Source organism: Pogoniulus pusillus, chromosome Z, assembly GCF_015220805.1.
Source record: "Pogoniulus pusillus isolate bPogPus1 chromosome Z, bPogPus1.pri, whole genome shotgun sequence".
NCBI classification, from domain to species: Eukaryota; Metazoa; Chordata; class Aves; order Piciformes; family Lybiidae; genus Pogoniulus; species Pogoniulus pusillus.
In genome coordinates this window covers 54,353,058-54,365,951 of record NC_087309.1, presented here as the reverse complement: position 1 = coordinate 54,365,951, position 12,894 = coordinate 54,353,058, and positions in this window count along the sequence as shown.

The following is a 12,894-nucleotide window of genomic DNA, read 5'->3' as shown; positions in this document are numbered from 1 at the left end:
GAATCAACCAGGTTGGAAGAGACCTCCAAGATCATCCAGACCAACCTATCACCCAGCCCTAGCCAGTCAACTAGACCATGGCACTAAGTGCCTCATCCAGTCTTTGCTTGAACACCTCCAGGGATGGTGACTCCGCCACCTCCCTGGGCAGCCCATTCCAATGGCAAATCACTCTCTCTGGCAAGAACTTCCTCCTAACATCCAGCCTATACTTTCCCTGGCACAACTTGAGACTGTGTCCCCTTGTTCTGTTGCTGGTTGCCTGGGAGAAGAGGCCACCCCCCACCTGGCTACAATGTCCCTTCAGGTAGTTGTAGACAGCAATGAGGTCCCCCCTGAGCCTCCTCCTCTCTAGGCTAAACAACTCCAGCTCCCTCAGCATGAAAATTAAATTAAATTATATACTTGTTGCATGCATGCACACACACACAAAATATATTAATTTGCTGCGAGAACTCCCTGATTAATTTCAGTTTATTGTGTGGTGCAAGGCTTCTATCCTTTGTCCCTTTATTGAAGCCTTAATACATGTTTCTCACTAGCAGATGAAGTAATTTTTTTACCACCTCTCATTTTTATGTTTTAATTTTTCTACACTGTCATTCATTTGGTTTCTGATCACAGGTTTATTTTTTGAATTTGTCCTGTGTGATGTAATTCTTTTAAAACTAGCCGCTCTTTTCCATTTGTCAGTGTGGCTACCTCAATAGCAACTTAGTACACTTATGCACTGTAAGTAAAGACAAGGTGCGTGACCATCTGAGGAACATGAAGGTATGTATAAGTTCATGGGATCTGATTAAATGCATCCCAGAATCCTGAGGGAATTAGCTGATGTAGTTGCCAAGCCACTCTCCATGCTGTTTGAAAAGTCCTGGCTGCCAGGTGAAGTCCCTGGAAACTGGAAGAAAGGAAACATTACACCTGTCAGCCTCACCTTTGTGCCTGGGGCAGATTCTCCTAGATGCCATGCTAAGGCTTAAAGAGGAGAGGGACGTGATTCAAGACAGCCAGTATGGCTTTACTACGGTCAAATCCTACCTGAACAACCTAGTGACTATCTACGATAAAATGGCTATGTCAGTAGATAAGGGATGACCTATGGATGTCATCTGTCTGGACTTCTGCAAGGCCTTTGGTGCAATCCCCCACAACATCCTACTTGCCAAGCTGCAGAAATATGAATCGGATGCATGGATTTCTCAGTGGATAAGCAGTTGTCTGGGTGGTCTCATCCAGAAAGTGGTGCTCAATGGCTTGAAGTCCAGACGGAGAGCAGTGACAGGTGGTGTCCTTCAGGGATCCATACTGGCACTTGTGCTGTTTAATGATTTTACCAATGATATAGACAGTGGGATTGAGTGCACCATCAGCAAGCATGCAGATGACACCAAGCTGAGTGGTGCTGTCAATAGGTCAGAGGTGCAGGATGTCATCCAGAGGGACCTGGACAAGCTGGAGAGGTGAGCTCAGAAAAACATCATGAGGTTCAACTGGCACTCGAAGTCGAGGGAGACGCAGGCATTGGCTGCATTAGGTGTGAGCAGATTGATTGTCTGCTTAACCTGGTGGCTGAACCCAAGGGAGAGGAGGAGCGCCTGAAGGCTGAAAGGGAATGTAAAAGAGAGCACCATGCTCTGCAGTCCCCCTTGCCAGAGGGAGACAAACAGAGCAACCAAGGAGAATGGATGCAGGTGCTTGCCAGAAGGGGCGAGAGTAAACCCTTCCAGCCATCTTCACATCCTCAGGTGCCCCTACACAACAGATATAGGGCACTAGAGGTTGAGGATGAGGTGGTCTTGGAGCAGGCAGAAGCATCACCTGCTGGGAGGGCAACTGAGACAAATCAGTTGCCCCCTCACATCAGAACAAGTACCCAGAAGAAAAAATAGGAGGGTAATTGTTATTGCTGACTCCCTTCTGCAGGGAACAGAGGGCCCCATATGCCGGCCAGACCCCTTCCACAGGGAGCTCTGCTGCCTCCCTGGAGCCCGGGTCAGGGATGTTACCAGGAGGCTGCCTACTGTAGTGCAGCCCTCTGATTACTATCCCTTATTAGTTATACAGGCAGGGAATGATGAGATTAATAACAGAGGGCTAAAAGCTATCAAAAGGGACTTTAAGACACTGGGGAAAGCAGATGAAGGAGCAGGGGCACAGGTAATCTTTTCATCTAAACCCTTAGTCACAGTTTGGAATACAGAGCGGAATAGAAAAGTGTATTTGATGAACAAGTGGCTCAGAGGTTGGTGCCTCCAACATAACTTTGGATTCTTTGATCTTGGGGAACTCCATCTTGCCACAGGTCTGCAAGAAGCAGATGGGATACAACTGTCACAGAAGGGGAGAAGGACCCTGGCACATAAGCTGGCTGGGCTTGTTGAGAGGGCTTTAAACTAGAATGGAAGGGGGTTAAACATGACAGCACCAGAGACAAATCAAAGGAAATTGAGGATGGTAGGCTAGAGCTAGGGGTAAAACCAGCAGCCCAGCTGAAGTGCATGTACACTAATGCATGCAGTATGGGTCACAAACAAGCGGAGCTGGAAGCTTTCATGCTGGAGGAAAATTATGATGTTGTTGCCATCACTGAAATGTGGTGGGATGGCTCACGTGATTGGAGTGCTGTAATCAATGGCTACAGACTCTTCAGGAGAGACAGGCAAGGGAGAAGAGGTGGAGGAGTGGCTCTGTATATTAGGAATGCTCTGGATGTCATGGAGGTAGAAATCAAGGATGATCTAGTTGAGTCATTATGGGTGAGAATTAAGGAGAAGGCCAACAAGACAAATATCCTGGTTGGAGTCTGTTAGAGACCACCCAACCAGGAAGAAGAGGTTGATTTATTACTCTTTAAGCAACTGGAGGCTGCCTGACCATGAAATTATAGAGTTTTCAATACATGGAGAAACCAGGAGGGGCATCAACAGAACCTCCACACTGGACTTCCGAAGGGCAGACTTCAGCCTATTTAAGGAACTAACTCAGAAAGTTTCTTGGGAAATAGCCCTTGAAAACAAAGGGGTCCAGGAAGGTTGGACCTGCTTCAAGAAAGAACTCCTGAAGGCACAGGAGCAGCTGTGCCATTGCACTGGAAGACGAGCTGACGAGGGAGCAGCCAGACTGGATGGGCAGGGAGCTGCTGAAGGAATTAAAGATTAAAAAGAGAGTGTATCACCTTTGGAAAAGAGGGGAGGTGTCCCAGGAAAAGTTCAAGGAAGTTGTTAGGTGTTGTAGAGGAAAAATTAGAGAGGCAAAAGCCCACTTGGAGCTCAGGCTGGCCACGGCTGTCAAGGAAAATAAAAAGTGTTTCTTTAAATATATGAATGGCAAGAGAAGGGCCAAGGACAACCTCCAGTCCTTATTAGATAGAGAGGGGAACATAGTGACAAAGGATGAGGAAAAGGCAGAGGTGCTTAACACCTTCTTTGCCTCAATCTTCAATAGTGGGACAGGTTGGCTCCAGGACAGCTGGACTCCTGGAGTGGCGGATGGAGTCAGGGACCAGTGTAGTCCCCCTCTAATCCATGAGGAAGCAGTAAGGGACCTGCTGCGTCATTTGGATCCTCACAAGTCCATGGGTCCGGATGGGATCCACCCTAGGGTGCTGAGAGAGCTGGCAGCTGAGCTGGCCAAGCCACTCTCCATCATTTATCATCAGTCCTGGCTCACTGGAGAGGTCCCCAGAGACTGGAAGCTGCCAATGTGATTCCCATTCACAAGAAAGGTTGTAAGGAGGAGCCAGAAAACTACAGACCTGTGAGCCTGGCCTTAGTGCCAGGCAAGGTGATGGAACAGATCATCTTGAGTGCCATCACAAAGCACCTACAGGATGGCCAAGGGATCAGGCCCAGCCAGCATGGGTTTAGGAAGGGCAGGTCCTGTCTCACCAACCTGATCTCCTTTTATGATCAGGTTACCTGCCTGGTGAATGTGGGGCAGGCTGTGGATGTAGTCTACCTGGACTTCAGCAAAGCCTTTGACACTGTCTGCCACAAGAAGCTCCTAGCCAAGCTGGAAGCTCATGGCTTGGACAGATTCACTCTGTGCTGGGTCAGGAACAGGCTGGATGGCAGAGCCCAGAGAGTGATGGTGAATAGTGCCACATCCAGTTGGCAGCTGTCACTGGTGGTGTTCCCCAAGGATCAGTGCTGGGCCCAGTCCTGTTCAATATCTTTATTGATGACCTGGAAGAGGACATTGAGTCCAGCATCAGTAAGTTTGCAGATGGCACCAAGCTAGGAGCAGGTGTTGATGTGTTGGAAGGTAGGAGAGCCCTGCAGAGGGACCTGGACAGGCTGGATGGGTGGGCAGAGGCCATTGGGATGAGATTTAACAAGGCCAAGTGCAGGATTCTGCACTTTGGCCACAACAACCCCAAGCAGCGCTACAGGCTGGGGACAGAGTGGCTGGAGAGCAGCCAGGAGGAAAGGGACCTGGGGGTACTGATAGATAGTAGGCTGAAGATGAGGCAGCAGTGTGCCCAGGTGGCCAAGAGAGCCAATGGCATCCTGGCCTGCATCAGGAACAGTGTGGCCAGTAGGACAAGGGAGGTTATTCTTCCCCTGTACTCAGCACTGGTCAGGCCACACCTTGAGTCCTGTGTCCAGTTCTGGGCCCCTCAATTCAAGAGAGATGTTGAGGTGCTGGAACGTGTCCAGAGAAGGGCAACAAAGCTGGTGAGGGGCCTGGAGCACAAATCCTATGAGGAGAGGCTGAGGGAGCTGGGGTTGTTTGCTTGGAGAAGAGGAGGCTGAGGGCTGACCTCATTGCTGTCTACAACTACCTGAAGGGACATTGTAGCCAGGTGGGGGGTGGCCTCTTCTCCCAGGCAACCAGCAATAGAACAAGGGGACACAGTCTCAAGTTGTGCCGGGGTAGGTCTAGGCTGGATGTTAGGAGAAAGTTCTTGCCAGAGAGAGTGATTGGCATTGGAATGGTGTGCTAGTTTGAAGCAAGCTGGAATGTTTTGGTAAAAGAACTAGATAACGGGCAGTGAAATGAAAACAGTTGTGTCTCTTCGCTCACAGTCACGCTGAGAAGTCTGGGAAGAAGAAGTAAACTTTCTCCATTTTGTCTTTCATTCTGCCTTTGCCTGCAGACCTGGTCACATCTCCTTAACCTTGCTCCCACTAACCTCGCTCCCTAACCTCTTGGCTGCACCTCTCTTCTTCCTGAGAACTGGGGTAAGGTTGAGAGGGCCGGGGGAGGTGTTGGGGTGATTTGAGAGCCCCTCCTGGGGACTCAGGTTTCTGGGAGGGGAGTTGTGCTTCTGTATTGCTTATCCTTTGTATATTTCTGTATATAACTGTATATATTGTAAATATCTGCTTGTATATTTGCTGCTGTGAAATAAATAGCTTCATTTATATTCCCAGGGTCCGTCTGAGTTAGCTGGGGCAATTCTAAAAGTGTGTGTGGGGGGGCGGGTTAATGCCCAAACCATCACAAATGGGCTGACCAGGGAGGTGGTGGAGTCGCTGTCCCTGGAGGTGTTCAAGCAAAGCCTGGCTGAGGCACTTAGTGCCGTGGTCTAGTTGACTGGACAGGGCTGGGTGCTAGGTTGGACTGGATGATCTTGGAGGTCTCTTCCAACCTGGTTGATTCTAGATTCTAGAGCAGGTGCAGCATTCTGCACCTGGGCCAGAATTAAGGAGGGGTCTGAATCTGGGATGGGAGTGAATTGTAATGAGACCAATGTAAAAAAATAATCAATAGTTTATTAATTATACAAGGAAAACTTCCCCAAGCTTACTCACAATTAACATACACACAGAGTCTGTGGTGCAGTTGGTAGAACTGCTTTGCAGAGTGTGTATCTATCTATATGCACACAGCCAAATGACTTAGGAAATGTCTTTGGAAAGGTTTGTAGCTCTGGAGCCTGGCAGCACAAACTGCCCTGGAAGGTTAAGCACAAACCTTTACAGACTCGAGTAAAGAGAGTTCGGGCACTCGCTGGGCAAAAGCCTCAATGTTTGCGCTCCAAAAGCATGAGCAGGAAAATAGATGCAGTGAAAGCAGGTGGTGGACTTGAGGAGGTGATGGTGCGGTGTGGCTGTGCTGCCTGCTCAGTTCGGATGGAGCACGCCGCCTGAGAAGGCCCACGGACACCAGCGAAGCCTTCCGTGGCTCTCAGGCAGCCATCGGGCGGTCAGCAGCCGCCTGGGCGGGGCAGGGTCCAGGTCTGCAGGCTGGAGCAGTCCGACTGAGCGCTGTGTGGAGCAAGGAGCCTGCCCCCGGGCTGGCAGGGCGGGCCGCAGCGGCGGCCGGCAAGTCCCAGGGCCGAAGCTCGTTGCTAGGTCCTTGCTGGGTCGTGACCTATCCTGGGGCTCGATCGGGCAGGGTGAGGCTGCCAGGCGCAGGCGAGTCCCCGCTTAGGCGCGGTGCAAAGTGTGGCGGCAGACAGAGGCAGCTAAGGCAAACCGGCAGCGCGCAAAACGAAGGCGGCAGCAGCAGACAAGCAGCCTGCCAGGGTTTTAAGCACTTTGGCGAGCGTCTTTGTCCAACAGCAACAGGGAGAACCAGCCCTAGAACCAATGCTGAGTTCTTTCTCCAACAAAGGAAGATGCACAGGCCCAGGATCCTGACCTCTGCTTGTCACAAAACAAAGCAAGCTGAAAAACAAGGCCCAATGTGGGGTCTGTGATAGACTGAGAGGCGCCAAAGCTGCTGCCTGCTTTCCCGCTTCTTCCACCCGGGAAGAAGAAGCAGGAAGGGGGGGTCAAGGTGGGTATTTGGGCAGGTGTTTAGGACATGTGATGGATATGTGTTCCAGGCATAATTTGCACCTTCCACCACAGCCAGAACAATCCTCACTATCAATACTGACTGGGGGATAGGGTGATAGAAAGGACTTGGAGGTGCTGATGGATGAGAAGCTAGACATGAGAAGACACTGTGAGCTTGCAGCCCAGAAGGCAAATAATATCCTGGGCTGCATCAAAAGATGCGTTACCAGCAGATCCAGAGAGGTGATTCTGCCACTTCACTCTGCTCTGATGAGACCTCACCTGGGGTACTGCACCCAGATCTGGAGCCCTCAATATAGGAAGGACATGGACCTGGTGGAGTGAGTCCAGAGGAGGGTCATGAAAATGATCAGGGAGTTCATAGAACCACAGAATCATAGAATCAACCAGGTTGGAAGAGACCTCCAAGATCATCCAGTCCAACCTAGCACCCAGCCCTATCCAGTCAACTAGACCATGGCACTAAGTGCCTCATCCAGTCTTTTCTTGAAGACCTCCAGGGACGGTGCCTCCACCACCTCCCTGGGCAGCCCATTCCAATGGCAAATCACTCTCTCTGTGAAGAACTTCCTCCTAACATCCAGTTGGAGCACTTCTGCTACAAAGACAGGCTGAGAGAGCTGAGGTTGTTCAGCCTGGAGAAGAGGAGGCTCTGGTGAGACCTAATAGCTGCCTTCCAGTACCTGAAGGGGCATACAAGAAGGATGGAGAGGTACTGTTTACAAAGGCCTGTGGTGATAGGACAAGAGGCAATGGCTTCAAACTAGAGAAAAGCAAATTTAGATTAGATGTTAGGAACAGGTTCTTTACCATGAGGGTAGTGGAGCACTGAAACAGGTTGCCCACTGAAGTTGGATTCCATCCCTGGATATATTCAAGGTGAGGCTTGTCAGGGCTCTGGGCAACCTGATCTAGTTGAGGATGTGCCTGCTGACTGCAATGGTGTTTGGACTAGACGATCTTCAGAGGTCCCTTCCAACCCAGGCCATTCTGTGATTCTATAATTTTTCTGCTGCTTTTCTTTCTTTCTTGACAATCACTCTGTCCATCCTACTCTTCTGTTTATAAAAGTAAAGATTCCTCCTTTGCTACTCCACAACTTAAGGGTGGCAGTCTTACCTGCTATTTCACCTTTGGCAACCAAACTGAAAGCTTTTCTCCTGATTTAAATTAGGACAAAGGTAATAGAACTAGAGGCAAAAGCTTGATGTCAGGTAGTAGTGCAGATGTGGTTGTCTTCTCAGTCCTTTGTAACTCTTGTCCTTGCTGGACATCCTTTTTTCTTTCACGTGTGCACATCAATGATAAATATTATCTATGCAGTTGGGGTACACTGGAAGCATTCTAGGCTGCTGGTATCAGGCATAAAATTCTGATTCAGTTCCATACCCTTGAGTTGTTTTCTGAGGACACCGTCTACTTACTGACATAAGTAATTAGCTCTATTTCTGTTTGAGAAATGTTTCCATGAGGGTTGGTTTGGTTTGGGTTTTTTTTTTGTGGAAAGAGGCAGTAAACAATAGAATTTTCTTTCTGTTTCCTTGGTACAGCACATCTGCCCATTTGTGCTCTGCTTTGCTGTTGACCATCCCTGGGGACACAATTCCACATAAGCCTGCAGGAGCCTGAATGTTTTTGAAGGGTGGTGTCCTTTTGGCAGCTGCAGCTGGAAAACACTGGCAGCCCTAGCCGGGGGGGGGGGGGCTCATCTAGCACTCTCTTCAAGTAACATCTGGACATGCCAGACTTGATGACTTCCATTAACTTTTCTGTCAGCTGTGCAACTGCCTGTTAACTGTCAAACAAGCTATAGAGGTGGCATGAATTGCTCTGCCTCCAGTGTCTGGTCCACAATCCAAGGGGTTTGAGGGATGAGTAGCTTCCAAATTCAACAAGAACTGTCCACACAGATTTTAAGTTGCTAAAGAGGCTGTCATGATCTCTTGTCTCACCTTCTGCATAGCCTGGGCCTAAAAGCTGTAACGCATGATGCCTACATTTATTCTACAGCTCCATTTAAATGCAGGTTTTTTCCTCTCCTTCAATTTTCCTCTTCCTTTTCTCCTCTGGAGAAGGAAGAGGAGACAGGATGACAATCTTCCTGTCCCTCCTTCTTACAAATTTGTACGTGCATGTAAATTAAATGTTGTTTGTAGCTTGTATATGAGAGCAAAGATTAGGCACATAATAAAATTTGGAAACATACCTTTTGACACATATGAAGTTGGTTGCTCTTAGAGGGCATTATCACTACAAATGGTGAGCCCAGAAAAATATGGTTCAGGGAAATGTGGAAATCTAGGTAACTTCTGTAATTTTAACGTTTTTTGATTAAAACATCACACAGAATCACAGAACGTTAGAGGTTGGAAGCAACCTCCAGAGATTGAGTCCAACCCCTCTGCCAAAGCGGGATCACCTACGGTAGGTGGCACAGGAACACACACAGGCAGGTTTTGAAGGTCTCCAGAGAAGGAGAGTCGAAAACCTCTCTGGGCAGCCTGTTCCAGTGCTCTGTCTAAGGAAGTGTCTTGTTGTGCTAAGGTGGAGCTTTCTGTGTTCTAGCTTGTACCCATTGTTCCTTGTCCTACCACAGGGCACCGCTGACATGAGAATATCGCATGTATTTCTTATCAGCATTGTGTACTGGTTGCAGAGAAGGATTTTGCTCTCTTACAGTTTCTCATCCCCTGATATGGACATGACTTATACATAGTTTCACAAAAGTGGAATTAATGTGGTAAGTGTTGAAGTGGGATCCCGTTTCTGTTGGCTCCCCAGAACAATTGTAAGTTGTAAAGGACAGCATTCCTGTTTGGAATGATCATACTGGTTCTCCCTTTCAAAATTCTGCTTTCAGCATCAAAGCATTAAAACACTTCACGCAAACTGGGTCTCATCCCTGCAAGAACGCAAGTTTGGCAGTGAGTCCAGCTGGGAGTTCAGCTCTCCACTTATTGGGCTCCTTCTGATTTCACTTAGAAGAGGCATTAGTGTTATAAAGCTGATTACATACGAAACAAAACTTTTCTGCTGGTTCCATAATGACCAACATAAAGGCTGTTTCCCATCATTTAATGAGTTACTACAGGAGCTGACAGCTTTTAGCACATATGCCCATTAGCTGCCAAGAAATAGCTGACCCCAGGCTTATTATTTATTGACTGTAAGTGCCAGCCAGACAGTTATTACATCAAGTATGAAATAATGTAATTCCCTTTTTTATGCATTGAAAAGTTAGCTGCTGAACTGCTCATTGTCATGGATACAGTATTGTGCTGGCAGGTGGTACAGGGCACGTCCTGAGGCGCTGGCTGCAGGGAGGATGGTTCCAGATCTGCTGCCAGCCCTGCCCGGCTTGCTTGGGAAGCAGCAGGCACTGGAAAGGTACTTCTAGCCACTTTCCAAGGTTTTACTCTTTCAGGTTCAAACGGTCCTTTTCAAGAAGTATGCCACTGCTTAATTCATTTTGGTAGATTCTGGATCTTGTGGGGAGGAACAGAGGATCTATGAAATTGTTTGTTGTCAGGATGAGTTTTGGCTTTTGTATTTCCAGCTCTTTAAAGCAGGTTAGCTTCCTCTGAAGTGATAACTTCCAATGCTTCAGGGTATGTTCCTCTTGAAACCACAGAGTGAAGATGCTTTGTCCTGATTCAGCATGATTTCCAAGTAGAACACAATGTTTCAGTGTTCCTGTCTAGACTAGAGGGCTCTGCAAAGGAAACTCTAAAGAAATCAGGCTGTCGAAACTGAGGTGTGCACAGAGATTGTCCTGTTAGGGTGCCAGTGGCTGAGACACAGAGAAAGGCCCAGAACCACACACAGGTAAGAGTGAAAATAAGCACGAACTAAGAGCTTTTTAAAAGTGGTTCCAGCAGCCTGCAACTGAAGCTTGTAGTAAAATTAAACATTACTGTGTTACCTAAAGATGTGCCTGCCCATTATATAGAATTAGGTTTCCAATTAACAAAACTGTCAACAAGCCCTTAACGATACACATCTGAAAAGTAACCATGCTCCAGGATAGAGAGTGTTGATTATATAGACTTGTGATTAAATAAATCAAATTATATTAAAAAATACTGAGCTTCTTCTAACACAGATAGTATCATGTTACTTGATAAAGCAGAAAACCCAACCAACCAAAAAACCACAAACCAAACCCACAAACGAAAAGCAAACTGCAAACAACAAAACCTCTTGCAATTTCCCTTAAATCTTATGAAGTTTGCAACATTTTTTCCAGGACAGACACAGCACCTGCAAATACCTCTTCTGTCATTCAGCCAATGAGTCAAAAGCTAAAATCAGTTCCTTCTTGGAATAATTGCTCACCAAACAGGATGCAAGTAATCCATTTTCATTATTAATACTTCATTTAAGATTCAGTTGTCATATTTTACTTCTTATAACGAGCACAGCAGTACGATGGATGTGTAGAGTTTGTGGTACTTAATATCACTGACAGCTGCAGAATTCCTATAATGTGCACCAGAGATGGTTAAATATAAGTGCATTTTTCTGGGCAGTAACAGAGTGTAGAGAGATAAATTTGCCATGTATATCTAATTTATTACATACGCACAAACCTCATTTTCCCATTCGCTGCATGGACAAATCTGTTACATTTTTATCTGCCCATTCATCTGTATTCTTGCTGTTGTATTGCACCTCATTTGGGTACAGAAAGATTATTAATTTGTGAGATCTATTGTAGTGACTACACACTCACATCTCCAGGTGCCAACAATTTGACAATACAGTTTCTACTACCCTCATACAATTCCGGGTGAAGACCCTAGAGTATACACACTACAGACCCTAATTTGTTTACACTATAGGATGGGAGATTTAAATTTCCATAATAGCAGTGTCTTAGCTGATTTTGTAGATTCATTGGTGGTAGCTGTATCTTGAGAGGAGCAAACAGGAACAGAGAGGTCATTGAAATACATCTCTCCACCTACTGCCTAGTTCATATTCAGGTTCTTGTGTGTTGATGAAAATTATTTTCCTGTTTCAAACAAAGAATAGCTCCTGTTTGTTGCAGTCCCCAAGGGAGTGCTTTTGCAGCTGACCAAGAACTGTCCTAAAAACTGTTTGAAATGAAGCTGTTATCCATGAGTTATCCTCCTCACTGACTGTTGGATAAGACTGGGTCTGTTTTCAGACTGGCTTTATAGCACCAGTATATTCACGAATGAGGATGGCTGAGGGAAAAAAGCATGAAAGGAGCTTTCAGGGCATCTGTGAGACAGGCCTTCACCTCACACTTGCTGTTCATGTGGTGTTCTACAGCAGGTTTCATCAGTGTGGCATGCCAACTCTGCCACCTTTCTTGTCCCAGAAGCAGTCCTTTGAGAGCAAGAGGTACATTATTTAGTGCATTGGTGGGAAGACGCACTGCAGAAGCAGTGCTGAATGAGGATCAGCAGAACTAGCTGTGCCTCCAAGGGTTTTCAAATGGAGATTTTTTTTTTCACATGCATAAAACTGTAGATAGAAAAGCAAAATGAGGGAAACAAACAAAATTTCACTATCGACCACCACAAAGGTGAGAGTGATAAATCTTCTCAAGATGGAGGGATTACATTTTTAATCCTTTGTTTCATGGCTTTCTATTACTTCTAAGAGGTTTATTATCTCTCAGTCCTCCAAGGGTCATTCTTTCATCTGTCCTAACAAAGTCTATAGGATGGAGTCTCAGGCCCATGTGTAAGTACGTAATGGCTACCACCTAAGTACAGGAAGGAACAAAGATGAAGCATGACATCAGTATTTATGCCTGTGAGGAGAACATCCTCCCCTAGCTTAGATGCTGGTTTTCATGTCACATTGCCATGTTTCTGCACAGTATATGCAGCAAGTATCTGTATTTCTATTTTCACAAGTGGACCTCTTGCAATAACAGAAAGTTGCACTAACCCAGGAACACATGTATAACTTCCTGGATCTCCATTTGCTTAGGATATATGCAACTCTAGTGTCTTAACTGTCCAGGGAAAAAAGCAAGTAAACAACAGCAATGAATAAAAAGAAATCAAAACCAAACCATAACAAAACCTCACTGAATGGTCACAAGTTCTCTCACTGTAGGGAAATCTGTTTAATCTCCCATAATAGACTATTCAGTAACTGAACA